Here is a 12,631-nt window from a genome sequence, read left to right as displayed (position 1 = left end):
TAATGTTTCACCACAAAAGCAACATTTTCTGAATCCTGTAAAGGTCACAAATGCTCACGAGTCTGACCAAATTAAACAAATGTATTTGAAATCATGGAGTAAAGGCATATTCAAAGCGAGAGAGCAGAATGAGGTGGAATCAGGCAAAGTGGGTAGTCAGATGTCAGGTGGAGATGAAGAGTTCACAAGCTTCTGAGTGCATCAATCTGATCAATTCTATCCTACAGGTGATGATGCTAATTGATGCAGCCAAGATGAAAAACAGTACTGATCACTTGTTTGTTCAGTTTGATGAATTTATTCCAGCTGAAAAATTTAAATCACAGAAAAGTTAGTTTCATTTCAAAAACGTACATTTGTTTTTCATGACTAAGAGCAAAGAGGATTTTTGCCCCGAGATTGAGAAAAACAAGTTGATATCAAACTGCAATGCCTCACTTTTGGGGGGTTATATTTGTTTTTCAGATTTCTGGGAAATTAGCTGCAACAATTTAGTTAAGCCATAAGCACAGAGTGATTTTTCACAGCAGCAGCTACAAAAAAGAAAGACTTATTGGCACAGGGTATTGCATTCCTATGTATTTGCCGGTGAACTTTCTTTGTGATGGGTTTTTCCTCTTTGCCTTTTGACTGTTTGATTCATCATTTTCCATTCGGGAATGACATCTCCCCTGGCAGCTGGCTGGTCCCCTGTCTTCCTTGATCTAGCAGTAACTTAATTACCATCCCAGTTCTTCCTGATCCACTTCTTCCTCTTCAGCACCTGCTCCATTCATTGATGTTCAGCTTCCAATTAATTCCCTTCGTTTCCTAAGGCAATCTTACCGAATTGACATTTCAGCGGCCACTTTTCATATTATTTACTACCTGGCCCAATTACATTATAAGGCTGGAGGGAGCCTTAACTTAGTTCATCGGACGGTGGGTAGGACTGAATTTAAATTTAAAATTTTTTTTATAATGGCATTTATTAAGCACTTACAATGTACAAAGCACTGTGCTAAGCACTGAGAAGGTTACAAGGTGATCAGGTAGTCCCACTGGGGGCTCACAGTCTTAATTCCCATTTTATAGATGAGGTAACTGAGGCCCAGAGAAGTTAAGTGACTTGCCCAAAGTCACACAGCTGACAATTGACGGAGCAGGGACTTGAACCCATGACCTCTGACTCCAAAGCCCGGGCTCTTTCCACTGAGCCATGCTGAGAAGCAAACTCCAAACTGCCCTTGACAATACACAGTCTTGACCGAACTTCTTGGGGCATAGCTTCTGATGGGTTTGGAATGGTCACAGAATGATTCCTCTAATCCTCACTGATAAGTTGTTAGTAATAATAATAATGGCATTCATAAAGTACTTACTATGTGCAAAGCACTATTCTAAGCACTGGGGAGGTTACAAGGTGATCAGGTTGTCCCACAGGGGGCTCACAGTCTTAATCCCCATTTTACAGATGAGGTAACTGAGACATAGAGAAGTTAACTAACTTGCCCAAAGTCACACAGCTGACAATTGGCTGACAGCTGACAATTAGTAATCAGTCCATCAATCAGTGCCATTTATTGAGTACTTATTGCATTCAGAGCCATAATCAATCATGTTTATTGAGCAATTACCGTGTGCCGGGCAGCGTGGCTCAGTGGAAAGAGCACAGGCTTTGGAGTCAGAGGTCGTGGGTTCAAATCCCGGCTCTGCCAACTGTCAGCTGTGTGACTTTGGGCCAATCACTTAACTTCTCTGTGCCTCAGTTACCTCATCTGTAAAATGGGGATTAAAACTGTGAGCCCTCTGTGGGACAACCTGATCACCTTCTAACCTCCCTAGTGCTTAGAACAGTGCTTTGTACATAGTAAGAGCATAACAAATACCATTATTATTATAAGGAAACCGAGTTACAGAAAAATTGAGGGATTAACCTGTCACAGAGTAGACAAGTGACAGAGCCGGGAGTCGAACCCAGGATCTCTGACTTTTAGGCCCATGCTTTTGCTGCAGTGCTCTCCTCAGTCAATTGAATCAGTTAAAATAGTTTGGAGTTTGTAAGAGAACATGACTGTCTGAAAGCCTCTTCTCTGGAACCCCTCGTTTTCCCCCATTGGCATGTCGGGGAGATAAGGAAATTCTCTGAGAATGAAGCGTCCTTCTAAATGGTCATCAGAGTGAGGAACCATCGGCGAACCTTCCAGAAGGAAAGAGAGACTCACATATCGATAGTGGGTTTGTTCAAAGTAATAATAATAATAATGGCATTTGTTAAGTGTTTACTATATGCAAAGCACTGTTCTAAGTGCTGGGGGGGATACAAGGTGATCAGGTTGCCCCACGTGGGGCTCACAGTCATAATTCCCATTTTACAGATGAGGTAACTGAGGCTCAGAGAAGTTAAGTGACTTGCCCATGGTCACACAGCAGACATGTGGCAGAGCCGTGATTCAAACCCATGACCTCTGACTCCAAAGCCCAGGCTCTTTCCATTGAGCCACGCTGCTTCTCAGCCTGAACATGAATGGGATTTTGGCCTTACTTTGTTCTTTTCCATACATTGCAGATACTGTATGTTTGGCCCTCATTTATATTTTGTTCCTTGGGTGTTTTCTGGATTCTGTGCTTACAGATGATCGATGTTCCCCTACTGAGGATTTAACTAAGTTTAAGATTCTGCAGCTATACCACATAAACTGCTGCTGGACATGTTTGTTAAAGAATTTGTATTAAGCTGTTCTGTTCTGTGTCTATTTCCCTAAGTTGGTGTCTTGTCTGATATCAGATGTTTCTTTCTTGGAAGGTTGGGATTTATACCAATCTTTTGTTAACTGTACTTGTTAGCTTCCATTAGATTAGATTATAAGGTTCCTGAGGGCTGGAACCATGCCATCTATTGAATAATCATAATAATAGCATTTATTGTGTTGTACTAATAGCAATAATAACAGTGGTATTTGTTTAGCACTTTATTATGTACCAGACACTGTACTAAGCACTGGGGTGGATACAAACAAATCGGGCTGGACATAGCCCCTGTCCCCATTTTACAGATGAGAGAACTGTGGCCCAGAGAAGTGAAATGACTTGCCCAAGGTGACACAGCAGACAAGTGGCAGAATCGGGATTAGAACCCATGACCTTCTGACTCCCAAGCCAGTGCGCTATCCGCTATGCCATGCTGCTTCTGCTAAGATATAATTTAAACAGATCAGACACAGTCCCTACCCCCAAAGGGGTCCCTAGACTAAAGGGGAGGGGCAACAGATAATTTAGTCCCCCTTTCACGTGTCCTAGTGGATAGAGCCTGGGCCTGGGAATCAGAAGGACCTGCCTTGTAATCTTGTCTATACTGTGAACTTGGGGAAGTCACTTCCATTCTCTGGGCTTCAGTTCTCTCATCTGTAAAATGGGGATTAAGACTGTGAGCCCCATGTGGGACAGGGACTGTGTCCAACCCAATTAGCTTGGATCTACCCCAGCGCTTAGAACAGTATTTGATAAATGGTAAGCACTTAATACCACCATTTTACCGATGAGGAAACTGAGGCACAGAGAAGTTGTGACTTGCCCAAGATCACACAGCAGGTAAATGTTGGAGCCAAGATTGAAACCCAGGTCTCCTATCTCTCCGCCCTATGCTCTTTCCACTGGGCACTAGTGCTTCTATGGTAAAATAATAATAATGATGGTATTTAAGTGCTTACTATGCACCAAGCACTGTTCTAAGCACTGGGGGAGATACAAGGTTATCAGGTTGCCCCAGGTGGGGCTCACAGGCTTAATCCCCATTTTACAGATAAGGCAACAGAGGCACAGAGAAGTTAAGTGAATTGCCCGAAGTAACACAGCTGACAAGTGGCGGGGCCGAGATTAGAACCCATTAACTCCAACTCCCCAGCCCTTGCTCTTTCCATTAATTAAGCCACGTTGCTTCTTGGTATGTTCCCAAGTGCTGAACACTGCGTGATTTGCGCAATGTAGATATACGATAAATCTCCCTAATAAGAGCTCCAGAATTGTACCCTTTATCCTGTCTTGCCTAGAGAAGCAGCATTGCTCAGTGGAAAGAGCCCGGGCTTGGGAGTCAGAGGTCATGGGTTCTAATCCCGGCTCCGCCACTTGTCTGCTGTGTGACCTTGGGCAAGTCACTTCATTTTTCTGTGCCTCATTTCCCTCTTCTGTAAAAAATGGAGATTAAGACTGTAAGCCCCATGTGGGACAACCTGATTACCTTGTATCTAGACTGTGAGCCCACTTCTAGACTGTGAGCCCACTGTTGGGTAGGGTCCATCTCTATGTGTTGCCAACTTGTACTTCCCAAGCACTTAGTACAGTGTTTTGCACACAGTAAGCGCTCAATAAATACAATTGATTGATTGTATCTACCCCACTGCTTAGAGCAGTGCTTGGCACATAGTAAGCATTCAGCAAATACCATAATTATTATTACTATTATTATTGTTGCCTGATGTCTCCCAATGTGAGAGACCAAGAGTAAGGTTTTGTTGTACTTTCAACCTCACATGCTATCCTTCTTGGACTTCAGAGCCAGCTCTGAAGGCATCCAGAGTTGTAGCGAGATAAGAGAAAAGAATTGAGGGAAGTTGGAAAAGCCCAAAAGTTATCTGTTGATCACCTAGCATTTTGAGGTTTGGATTTACAGGGAGAGCCTGGGGGTGGGGTTTTAGTCCGTGGTACCAGAAACATAACCTGTGCCTTCATGGAACTATTCCTGTGGATGCTACTTTAAGTGAAATTGAAAACCCGAATTTTCCTCTGGAGAGTACCTCCCAAAAAATCATGCCTAGCAGGCCAGGCTCAACCTATGATTGCATTTGTTTTCTCCTCATTTTCACAATTTAAGAAAATGCTTTGCCATGGGTCAGTGAATGTCCACCCAATTGCTTTAATGGTGTCAACTACATCATGTTCACCCGCTGAGTTATGCACTTGAATTAGAAGCAAGCAACTGTTCATTTTAATGAAGTTCAACTTAAATTTACAGGCTTGAAATGTTAAGAACTTTTTTACAAAGACCGAGCCAAACAGAAGGTCTCATTAAATGGCTGTGATCGGATGTCAGAAAATACCAGTTCTTGCACAACCACTGGCCTTACGATTGAAAACTTGATCGATTCCGTAGATATTACTACAATTAATATTATTACTATTGTTGTGGTGGTGGTTCATTCATTGTCATATTTATTGAGTGCTTACTGTCTGCAGAGCACTGTACTAAGCACTTGGAAAGTACAATTCAGCAATACAGAGAGACAATCTCTGCGCACACCGGGCTTACAGTCTAGAAGGGGGGAGACAGACAACAAAACAAGTAAACAGGCATTGTTACTGTACTTAAGTGCCTACTATGTTCTGGTAACTGTAATAAGCACCTAGGAAGACACAAGATAAACAATTCAGGCACGATCTCTGGCCCACTGAAAGCTGAAAATCTAAGTTGGGGAAAACAGATACAGAAACAGTAGGAAGATTTACAGATTTGTATATTTAGAACACTAAGATCCATATTCTAATCCCAGCTCCACCACTTGCCTGCATGGAGGATGGCCACAGACTGTAAAACTGTAAATCTGTTTCAGCTACTTCTTTCGATTTACTTAATTGAATTGTTTTTTACTGTGCTCTTTTTGTGGTATTTGTTAAGCACTTCCTTGTCAGACACTATAGCAGCACAGTCTAATGGATAGAACACGGGTCTGGGGGTCAAAAGGATCTGGGTTCTAATCCCTGCTGTGCCACCTGTCTGCTGGGTGACCTTGAGCAAGTCACTTCACTTCTCTGGGCCTCAGTTACCTCATCTGTAAAATGGGGATTAGGGTCTTGAGCCCTATGTGGGATAGGGACTACGTCCAACTTGATTAGCTTGTATCTACCCCAGCACTTAGAGCAGCACTTGCCATGTAGTAATCACTTTAACAAATGCCATTATTATTGTTGTTATTATTGTAATTAAGATGGACCACTTAAGTGAAGTGACTTGCCTAACGTCACAAAGTGGACAAATGGAGAAGCTGAGATTAGCTGGGTTTGTTTATTCCGTCTGTCCATGTCTCACTTGGAGTTAGTCAATGGACCTCTTCCTCCTTGCCATAAACCCTGGAGTGTATGAATTAAAGAACCCTGCTACATTTTGTGTCAATTTGATAAAACTCATTTGATGTGAACCCCTAAATCAAATTAGAGATTTTAGAAAGAATGACATATTTAAAGAGCTGGGGCCTAGGAGTCAGGAGACCTGGGTTCTAATCTCACCTCCACTGCATGCCTGCCATGTGATCTTGGACGCGTCACAAAATTCCCTCTGCCTCAGTTGCCTCATCTGTAAAATTGGGGTGAAATTACTGTTCTCCTTCCCCCTTAAACTATGAACCCTAAGTAGATTAGGGACTGTGTCCAACCTGAATGTTTTGAATTTATCCCAGTGCTTTGTTCAGTGTTTGGCACATGGGAAATACTTCATTCATTCAATCATTTATTGGGTGCTTACTGAGTGCAGAGCACTGTACTAAGTGCTTGGAAAATACAATTCAGCAACAGAGGCAATCCCTACCCAAGAACAGGCTCACAGTCTAGATGACGAGCTCCAAAAACACAATCATTATCATTACTATCCCTATCCTTGCCTCTAGTAATCCATTATGGGTAGCTCTTCCATGCAAAACCCCTTCTTAATCTGCTGATATTTTTTGTCTGAATAACTTTCCGTGCTAAGGACTTCCACAACCAGGTGGTTGTGGGGGTCTACTGGAAATGAAAGGGGTCTAGGTTTTAGGACTTCTGGGTTCTAGTCCCAGCATTGCCCCTGGACTGCTGTGTGATCTGGATTGGTACACTTAATCAATCGATCAATATTCAGTCAAACCTCAATATATACATCTGCGGGCAGAGCAGTGGACTAGGGAGAATTCACAAGAATTGGTAGACAGGGTCCATGGCCTCATGGACCTTACATTCTAGTGAGGATGACACTGAAAACATTTATAGATTTGGAAAAAGAGAAAAAGGGCCATGAATGTATGTTAATAATAATAATGATGGCATTTGTTAAGTGCTTACTATGTCCGAAGCACTGTTCTAAGTGCTGGGCTAGATACAAGGTAATCAGGTTGTCCTATGTGGGGCTCACAGTCTTAATCCCCATTTTACAGATGAGGTGACTGAGGCACAAAGAAGTTAAGTGACTTACCCAAAGTCACCAGAGCTGACAGTGGCACAGCTGGGATTAGAACTCATGACTTCTGACTCCCAAGCCTGTGTTCTTAATAGAGTAATGAGATATTTGTGTATGGGCTGTGGTTAGGTCACAAGAGCCAAAGGACTGAGATGGTGGTTGGGCTCTTCGATTTTCTCATCTGTAAAATGGGAATAAAATATCCCACCTTTCTCCACCTTGTTGGGATACCGTCAGTCAATCGTATTTAGTGAATGCTTAGTGTGTGCAGCGGACCGAACTAAACACTTGGGAGAATGCAATAATAAACAGAAACATTCCCTGACCACAATGAGATTTAAGTCAAGAGGAATACTGAGAGGACGAAATTGGAAAATGTGAATGGGTTTTGGAAAAATAAAGCATTCTACAAGTATAAAGTACAATTATTGGCTTAACGATGTAGGGTGAAGGAGCCTTTCCCATTGCTTGTTTTGAACTGAGATAAAAATGATTAACAGACACCAACTTGAGATTGGGTGACTGGTGTTTGGTAGTTACCTTTACCGGTTTCACTGGTAGCTTTCATTCATGCATATTTATTGAGCACTTACAGTGTGCAGAGCACTGTACTAAGTACTTGGGAGAGTACAATAGAACAATAAACAGAGACAGAGCTTTAAGAAGGGGGTACTAGATGAGTGAGAGACTTTCACCTCCCCAGATTCTGGGCTCGGGAAGGGGTGAGGAGGGTGTACTGGAATCATTCATCCCACAGTGGAAAAAGCCCATGTGAGGAGCCAGGATGTTGGCTGTCCACCACTGAATGAACAGCGACACCATTTTGTTGCACCATGAACAAATAACCCACTGCTCAGCACGGTGGAGGAGACCAGGAAGGTGTTAACATGGTAGCATCCAAACAAAATTGGACTTTATCAAGATAGTTTTCTGGTTTTCTCTTTTATAAACTCATATGATATTACGCTATTTGTTAAATGCTTATGATGTGCCAAGTATTGTAATAAGCACTGGGGTGGATACAAGATGGGGCTCGCAGTCTGAGTAGGAGGGACTGTATGGTATTGGTACTGAATCATCATTTTAGAGGTAAGGAAACTGAGACACAGATAAGTCAACTTGACCAATGTCAGACAGCAAAAAGTGGCTACAAACCAGGGACTCTGACTCCCAGCATGGTCCATTTTCCACTAGGCAATGCTGCGTCTCAATCATAAATGCCACTCATCAAAACAAAGGGACATTTAAATATCTTAAAATCCAAATACACTTTTAATGATTTTCACATGTGCTCATCTCCACTGTCCTATTAATAGCTCCATGCCCATCTCCTGATGTGCCCCTAAATAGGGATGGGGGATGGAAAAGGAGCAGGAGAGATTTTAGTAAGGACACACCTGATGGTTTCAATTTTGTTGGTGAGTTACTTGGCCATGTTAATAGGGGAAAGAAATGGCAGGGGCTGGGGGAACAGGAGATTTGAGGAGGGAGTTAAGTGTCTGGAAAATCTAGCAGGGCCAGTGGGTATGAGAATGAATCGGACAGGAGAAGTATTGTTGTTGGGCAGAGGAGCTGGCCAAATTGAAGCAGATAAGAATGAATTTAAGGTGGACTAGGTCAGAGAAATGTCTGGATTTCTGCCAGCAGAACTCTACAGCTCAGGCACTGGAGGGTTGGAAGCAGACTGAGGTGATCCAGAGTTGCAGGTTAGTTGTTTAAGATCAGGGGAGGGGCAGGGAGTTGAGATCAGTGAAAGAGTGGTTTTGAAAGTGTCGATTTGTGTCTCAAGAGCAAGTGGGGTTAGATGGTTGCAGATTATGGGAGGGGATCAAAAGAACAGAGGTCTCTGGCGGGGGGACAGAAAAGATTTGCCGGGGGTGGGTGTATAGGGAAGAGGTGAGGCATTTGTGGCCTGATAGAGGAGTTTCAGAATTGGTGAGTGCAGAGACTGTATAGTGACTAGAGATTATAAAATCAAGGGTACACACAGGAAGTGCTCAATAGATACCATTGAGAGATTGATTGATAAAGTGCAGTTTTTAAATACAGAGAGTAACTCTAATAATAATAATTATGTGTGACCTTGGGCAAGTCACTTAAGTTTTCGATGCCTCAGTACCCTCATCCGTAAAATGGGGATTAAAAGTGTGAGCCCCATGTGGGACAACCTGATTATCCTGTATCTGCCCCAGTGCTTAAAACAGTGCTTGGCACATAGTAAGTGCTTTACAAGTACCATAATTATTATTATTAAGTGCTTACTCTGTGCCAGGCACTGTGCTAAGCACTGGGGTGGATACAAGTAAATTGGGATGGACACAGTCTCTGTTCATTCCTTCATTCAATCGTATTTATTGAGCACTTACTGTATGCAGAGCACCATACTAAGCACTTGGAAAGTACAATTCGGCAACATACAGAGACAGTCCCTAACCAACAACGGGTTCACGGTCTAGAAGGGGGAGACAGACAGCAAAACAGAGCAATGGGGCTCATAGTCTCAACCCCCATTTTACAGATGAGGTACCTGTGGCACAGAGAAGGGAACTGATTGCCCAAAGTCACACAGCAGACAAGTGGCAGAGATGGGATTAGAAACCATTACCTCCTGACACCCTGGCTTGTGATCTATCCAGTATGCTATGCTGCTTCTCTACAAGCACGCATGCATACACAACACAAGCACACCCACAACACACCCACCCACCCACCCTTCCAAAAGCAGATGACTCAAATCACCTCTTGAAGTTCTATTCAGCTTTCTGTAGTTTTTCAAAATATGTGCTTGATTACCTGGTTGGAGAGAACACTATCAAGGAATTGGGAAACATTTAGCTTGGCACGTAGCAGTCTGGATACCACGGGATGTGGTGTCAGAAGAAAGCGTTTTTTCCCCGGGCTCGAGGCACCTTTCAAGACAGGAGTGCTATCGAGGGAGCTTTCTTTCACTGGAACACAACCCGCATGTTGCGGAAGAATGAAGTGTGTTTCTGCAAAACGACATCCCAATCAGACAGCTCATTTCTGCAAACCTTTCCAGTGACTCAGAAATGATGGGTTCTCAACAAAGTCCTCCAGCTGGCGGGCTAGCCTGCTTCCAAGTCTGGCTTGCTTTAATGAATGGCTTTTGAGAGAGCATGAAGGCTTTGGGACATTCATTTGCCGGGGCCATTTACACCTCTTTCACAATTTTCCAGGCTTCTTTGATTTTAGTGTGTGTCACTGAACTCCTTGTCCTTGGATCTGATAGTATGATACAACTCAGTTATAATAAAATAATAATAGTAATTGTGGTATTTGTTAAGCACTCTCTATGTGCCAAGCAGTGTTCATGCATTCAGTTGCAATTATTGAGTGCTTACTGTGTGCAGAGCACTATACTAAGTGCTTGGGAGAGTACAGTGCAACATTAAACAGACACATTTCCTGCCCATAACGAGTTTACAATATAGAGCACTGGGATGGATACGAGCAAATCCGGTTGGACACAGTTCCTGTCCCACATGGGGCTCACAATCTTAATCCCCATTTTACAGATTAGTTAATTTTGGCACAGAAAAGTGAAGTGACTTTTCCAGGGTCACAAAGCAGCTACATGGCAGAACTGGGATTAGAACCCAGATCCTTCTCCCAGGTCCATGCTTTATCCACTATGCACTGCTGCTTCTCGTGTATTTTATTGTACTCCTCCAGGCATGAAGTACAGTGCTTGCCATGTAATAAGTGCCCAATTAATACCATTGCTTGGTTGATTGCTCCTAAAATAGTTTTAGGAAACTCTCACATCGCTTTTCCATCAGCCTAGAAACCACCATTCAGACAAAAAAGGGGATAGTTAACGGTGGCATTTGTAAAGCTTTTTTTTGTGCCAGGCAGTCCTAAGCACTGGAGTGGATAAAACCAAATTGGGTTGGACACAGTCCCTGTCCCACATGGGGCTCACAATCTTAATCCCCATTTTACAGATGAGGTCACTGAGGCACAGAGAAGTTAAGTGACTTGCCCAAGGTCACACAGCAGACAAGTGGGGGAAGCGGAATTAAAATCCAGGTACTTTTGACTTTGAAGCCCGTGCTCTATCCACTGGGCCACACTGCTTGGGATAGGAGGGTAGTGGTACATTTTTCCATCTAGAATAAGGTTTCTGATAGGGAAAACATTTTCTTTAGCACATTTAACATTCTGAAAATTGGGGAGGGGAAAGATCGACTTTGTGTTTTGCTCTGAACAAACCAGAAAGAGAAATCTCAGAACAAGAATAAATACAGAATCACAAACAGACCATTTTAAGATGATTTTTAGAAATCTAAAAATCACCTGGGGATGTTTTAAATGTCACTGTTCCAAAGATGGATCTATTTCAAAATCCTCATTTTTTCCAAGATTATTTGAATATAACTAATAATGTAGCAATTACCTTTGCTGTTAATCCTTATAGAATGTCTTTTACATTTTAAAGTAACTCAACTCTCCCAAGATGGAATTAAAGATCACCTTTTATTCAAATAATGAGTTCTGGGGTCTAATAAATAAAACCCTTCATTTCATTTCCAACATAAACAGAGTAATGATGGCTTTTATTATTATTTTTTTTAATTTTTAGAATGCTGCTATTGTTGATCCCCAAGGCTCACTATTATCCAAAAGTATAAAAAAAATCCCAAATGCTGTTATGTGGGGCTGCATTTGACAACTCTCCCACATAATGAGACAAATGATTGAATAAACAGATGGGTTTTGCATTTTCTAAAAACAAACTGGGAAGCAAGTTCCTATATGTGAACTCTCCTTAGGGGAGAAACCGGGATTTTCAGTCTGTGTTACGCCAACCTGCATTTTTATACAGGCTAGTTACAGTCCTCTAGACTGGAAGCTTGTTGTGGACAAGGAAAATTTACCGACTCTGTTGAATTGTTCTTCTCTTGTAGACTGTAAACTCACTCTGGACAGGGAATGTGTCTGCTCTTTTGGTTGAATTGTACTCCCAGTCACTTAGTACATGGTTTTGCACATAGTAAAGGCTCAATAAGTATAATTAATTGATTGAAGCAGCATAGTTTAGTGGAAAGAGCACAGGCTTAGGAGTCAGAGGACCTGAGTTCTAATCCCAGCTCCGCCACGTCACTGCTGTGTGACCTGGGGCAAACCGCTTAACTTCTCTGTGCCTGTTACCTCATCTTTAAAATGCAGATTAAGACTGTGAGCCCCATGTGGGACAACCTGATTACCCCAGTGCTTAGAACTGTACTTGGCACGTAGCGCCAAGTGCTAGTCTTCTAGACTGTGAGCCCGTTGTTTGGTAGGGACCATCTCTATATGTTGCCAGCTTTTACTTCTCAAGCGCTTAGTACAGTATTCTGCACACAGTAAGTGCTCAATAAATACAATTGAATGAATGAATGAATAAATAAATGAATACCATCATTATTACTGAAGAGAGCAAGGTAACATACA

Source organism: Tachyglossus aculeatus, chromosome 2 (assembly GCF_015852505.1).
Source record: "Tachyglossus aculeatus isolate mTacAcu1 chromosome 2, mTacAcu1.pri, whole genome shotgun sequence".
Classification (NCBI taxonomy): Eukaryota; Metazoa; Chordata; class Mammalia; order Monotremata; family Tachyglossidae; genus Tachyglossus; species Tachyglossus aculeatus.
Note: the sequence above shows the minus strand (reverse complement) of the source record.